The sequence below is a fragment of the Magallana gigas genome, chromosome 5 (genome assembly GCF_963853765.1).
Source record: "Magallana gigas chromosome 5, xbMagGiga1.1, whole genome shotgun sequence".
Taxonomy (NCBI): Eukaryota; Metazoa; Mollusca; class Bivalvia; order Ostreida; family Ostreidae; genus Magallana; species Magallana gigas.
Window position 1 is genome coordinate 27083328 of NC_088857.1, and position 6027 is coordinate 27089354.

Below are 6027 nucleotides of genomic sequence, written 5' to 3' on the forward strand. Positions count from 1 at the left end.
AACATATACTAGTATATGATCATTTCAAAGCATGCTATCTTCTGACTTAAATTACATAAGTCTGTGATTCATAAGCACAGTATCTAAATCTTTTTATTTCAAGGGGTTTACAAAGTAAATTTCTTCAGTGCATCACTGCATGGCTGCTCTGTTCAATGCATTACATCTAGTAAAAAAAATCTGCCACCTTTTCAGGAATGCCCCATACTATGCACTGTTGCCATTAGGATACAACGTTAGTAATTCTTCGGTTACTTTTATAAAACAAATTCCCTTAAAAAAGCCTATATATATAAGTCTGATAAAATGATATTTTGTATTTTGTGTTCCTATACAAATCATATTCAGCTGTATGCTATATATCATTGTTTTTGCACCCATATTTGGTGTGTGGGATATATCCCATAAAGAATCTATATATATATTGCCATGACATGGTTTGTGGGTTCCTACCCACAAGTATGTTATATATATTATCTACTATATATCACTGTGGGTATGTATACCCACAATGTGGGGACCCACAACGTTATCTATAACTTTGAAACCAAATATGAGTAATCTTTATATTTATCTTATATTTGGCTTCTTCATCAAAAACTATTCCTAAAAATGCGTTTCCTTTTGTAATAAGCCTACCACTAATGCAGGGTCCCACAACCCATGTTTATGGATCATGACCTGCAAACCATGTCAAGTACCTATATATATATATATATATATATATATATATATATATATATATATATATATATATATATATATATATATATATATATATATATATATATATATATAGGTACTTGACATGGTTTGCGGGTCATGATCCATAAACATGGGTTGTGGGACCCTGCATTTGTGGTAGGCTTATTACAAAAGGAAACGCATTTTTAGGAATAGTTTTTGATGAAGAAGCCAAATATAAGATGAATATAAAGATTACTCATATTTGGTTTCAAAGTTATAGATAACGTTGTGGGTCACCACATTGTGGGTATACATACCCACAGTGATATATAGTAGATAATATATATAACATACTTGTGGGTAGGAACCCACAAACCATGTCATGGCAATATATATATATAGATTCTTTATGGGATATATCCCACAAACCATGTATGGGTGCTAAAACAATGATATATAGCATACAGCTGAATATGATTTGTATAGGAGCACAAAATACAAAATATCATTTTATCAGACTTATATATATATAGGCTGCCACGTCAAAAAAGACGTTATTACGCTTCAGTGCCAAGCATGACGTTATCAAATTCATGTTTTGACGTAACAATCTGACACAACGCGCCGTACCATTTTTTAGCGTTGCGGGATGCAGTTTTGTGTTTAATCAATAATTTCTAATGTTATTATCGAAAACAATGGCTTTTTATCTTTTTCTCTGTCATTTCAAATAAGACGTTACGCCATTCTTTTTTTTCTTTCTTTTTAAGCGTCGCCAAATGAAAAAGAAATGTAAAGAAAACCACGTCTTTCAAAAAATACTTCATTAATGATGCATGTTCCCAATCTTTAACAAATACGTGCAGTTTTTAAAATAATCACGTTCTTATCCTGTCAATCTTAATTATAATCCACGCATACATGTGAATTTTTTATCATTGAAATTACATGTAGTTCTATAAGATATAATGCATATATCTCTTATTTCTTTGTTTGCACATATATGAGACATAAATTTCACGATAAAAAAGCTATCTTATTCCTGAGAGAGAGAGAGAGAGAGAGAGAGAGAGAGAGAGAGAGAGAGAGAGAGAGAGAGAGTTTAAGTAGGTTGACTTAAAAAAAATCATAAATTATCGGATTTCTTTTTTGATAACCTAATGACATGCAATGCAAACTTAATCATGTTTTTCACACCAGAAATTCCCTCAAATTGTGAAAAATGGAACTGATGGGGCGGGGTTATCACGAAAGTATATGGTCTAAATAGCAATAACTAAGTTTTTCCCACGAATAATTTGGACATTTATTTTTAAAACATCTTCATTCGGCCTCGCACCGTATGGGATTTACTGACCATGTACAAACCATATTAGATTAACATTAAACTATATGTGTAATTAAGCAAAGCACCAAATGTTTTAAAGCGATTTTATATAACCAACTTACATTGTTTTAGAGCCTGTATGCATCATTAATACGATATTTTTGTAACAATCATTGTCATTAATAGCGGATAATTTTCAAAAACTAATTAATTAGTATAACGCAAATATGTTAGTGGTCAAGAGGCAGGTATTGCTGGCTGCAGCTGTAAAGGTTTATCATGATGCAGTTTAAGAAATTCGCAAAAGGAATTGGTTTTTACTGTGTGTTAGATATGCAGACAGACAGACAAAGAATGACAGTGCTAGATTGGTAAGCAATTCCTTGTTCGTTTTAATAATCATTTCTATGAAATCGCGCAAGCATAAACGTCCATCCAAGTTTATGCTCGTAAAGTCATTTGGGGGAAATTTCGAATCACCCCGCGTTCCGTGTTTTAGAAAGTGTGGTGTATCGCACTGCAATGTACAAAACACGAACAAATGAAACTCTCCAACAGTCACCACCTGCAATGTAATTTACATAGGCGTCGGAATCGGAGGGGGGAGGGCTAAGGGGGGCTTAGCACCCACCCCACCATTTTTGCAAAGTAAGACCTAACCATTAGTCACATAGCATCATAGAAGGTTAGCCCCCCCCCCCCCCCACTCTTTCTCGCAGGAAACATATTTGTTCCTAAATTTACCTTGAAATGATTAAATTATTGAGAAGTTGAAGTCATAGGCATACTATCCCCCCCCCCCCCCCCGGATTAGGAATTTCATGATGTGGGAATTTTTTTTATTTTGGTAGGTAAGACTTTTTTTGGAAGTATAGGTATAGTACTAACCCCCCCCCCCCCCCCCCCCCCCGGATATTTTGGGAATTAGTTTTTTATCATTTTTTTTGGCTTGTCAATATTTTTTAGGATTAGTCTAGCCCCCCCCCCCCCCACTCACTTTCAAATTGCTTCCAACGCCATGCAGTGATTTATATATAGAGAGTTTAAAGAAGAAATGACATACATTAATAAATTATTTTGTTATTAAAATATTCTCGCTAACCTCAGTAAAGAGAATTTATGTGATGAAAACGGTGCTCAATATTCATTTCTCATTACACTGTATGCTATTGCTTTATTCAGCGAGAAAATTGATATATTGTATGTTTGTTACAGCATGCGCGGATCCAGAAAACATTTCCAGGGGGTGTCCGAGGGATAATTTTGTTTTCCAATGTTGGAGAGGGGTTTTGAGGCCTATTTCGGGAATTTTGCTATAATCTTTTTAATTTGATTTCCCAAGAGGTGGAAGGAATAGTCCATGCACCCCCTTCTAGGTCCGCACATGAACGAGTATGATCTTTCTGTTGGACCAAAACAACGAACTGTATTAAACATGCGTATTTACACATATTTTACAATCAAGTTGAACAAAAACTGTCATTCAAAATACCCCAAATGACTTTAATGATTTCGTAAATAGAATAATATACATGTATAGGCTTATCGTGAAATTTTTAAAGCTGCTATGTTCGATTTATACGATGGCTATGCTAAGTATGAGTATCATAATAGACATTGCAGTAGTTTTCCAGGTACATTAAGCCATATTTTATTGAAAAAGTGATGTACACAATTTATTTACAAAAACAAACGACATAAATTGTATTGATTTCTTTCGTCTCATAATAAAATTCGCTGCTGAGGTCAAGGCGGGTATGGTTGTATTACGACTTTGAAAAAAATTCAAATCAAAAATAAACGTCGGTACATTTTATTCACTAATATTTGGGGAAGTGTTTTGTATACATGTACAATCGATACATCACATGCGGGTTGAATAAACCCAATCATTCGGGAACAAAACCAAGCGGTTCCCGTTTCTAAACATTCCCAAGATGGAGTTGGTTTCTTTTGTTTTTTGTTTTCTCATACAGAAATTTTTTATGTACTTTAAATAATACAAACTTTGAAAGGAGACGGATTTTGTTTGTGTAAATAGGCATTTGTCTAATAAATTTGGTCTGTATAGAAAAATATTTGATACTCCCATAGCCAGAAAAAATCGGACTATGTAGCTTTAAATTATCTGTATGTTTTAAAATCTTCCTTTTCTCGGACAGGTGAACACTATCTTAATTTTTACATTTTATTCCATACAAAGTAAAAACTTTTACCACATCATACGTGTAAAATTGACAATCACGATCGTCAGTTGTAAACGTTTGAACTCTCGGAAAAAGATGTATAATTTTGTTCTTAATGTTCTCTGATATCTTAGCTTATTTATCGATACAACTACGATTGTGATTTATATTATAGTTCTAATATTCAAAGAATAAAAAACAATATAGACCTAAGAAAGTTAACGATTACACATAGTTCATCATCATACGATGAAATATAACAGTTATGAAATGCAAAACATTTACGATTCTATATCTCGATTAGATCTAAGAACTTTTTTTTTACCAACTTGTGGTCTTACAGTTTGTTTTAGTGATTAAATCCGCTTGACCAACTGAGTTGTCTAAAATATAATAATGATAAAATTTTGTGATTAAATATTTTCATGAAGTATATTACAGTCCTAGAAATCTTTCCTTCTTTTACCGCTATATTTGCACCTTTACACAGAGTAGATGCTCTTTATGACCATAAAACAGGTAATGAAAGTCCGTGCGGTCAGAACCATCCATGTGAAAATTAAATGTCTATGATATGCGGTATCCAATTTTAGAGACACGGTTGAAATTTAGTTTCAAGAAAGAATGTCTCTGTTTGAAATGCTCTGAAGAAGGAGACAGAAGATACGAAAAAGGTATCAATAGGACTTGAAGCGCGTACGCAGGGGGGATGGGGGGGTTGGGCACTAAAGTCTTAATCTCGAACACGGTCGAAGCATCACCATTATCTCCAAATAAGTTATTACATGCAGTTCTTGTTTTTCTGTCCAAAGATTCAGTATTGTTCTTTTACATGCATTAAAACTACAGTAAAATGTCACCAGATGGAATTTTTTTTTAATGTTGATCATCTGGCTAAAATTTTGTTCTAGGATCATATCAAAGTAATTTTTTCAGTGCCCCATTCCTCCTTATTTGGCATATCGCAGTTTATATTGCCGTTCATTAATTAACTCTGAATAAAAATAATACATATAAAGTACATGCTTCCTTTGGTGCTTAATATTCTCTCGATTTCTTGCAAATTATACAATACCAGAGAACGATGCTGTATGTAGTAGCTTTTTACCCGATTAAAAAAAAACCGCATTGATATTACCGATGTGTTTTATTTGATTTTTTTAATCAGCACTAACGGCAGCATGAAAATAAAAAAGTCGCGCACACTCGAATTATACTCGGCCTTCGGTGGTGGACTAAAGTATTAGCTCTCGCCATGTTAAAGTTGGACTTAAGACCTGTATTTTGACAGTATTTAAGATTATCCTATTAAGATATGACAAATTTATGAGCTATGGTGAGATCTTATGAAAAATATTTGGTCTTTTAAGATAGATTTTAGTCAAAAGTCGGTTATATGTTAAACGAGCCCAGGGTTTATATGGCAGAGTAGGGAAAAGTAAGATTGGTCGTGCTCTTGTGGGGGAGGGGGCATTTCCTTTGGTCCAGGTTGTGCATTAGGACAGATATTATTTTCCCGTTCTGACGGAAAAGTCCTGGGGATGTATTCACAAAAACCATACGCCAGCCATGGTAAAACGCAGACAACGAGTTTGCGCTGTGTGACGTAGTGACGTCATGATTATGATGTCATTTTTAACGTTGTGACGTTATCAGCAGTATTTCACTAAACACATAGATCATACGATGTATATTGATACAAATTTTAAAAAATCAATAATGAAAAACAGAACCTGAATGTATTTAATATTTATTTTTATTTTAATGTATATTTTTTCAAATTGCCATAGGCCCAAATAGGCCCTGTGGCACTTAACGTAGATATTC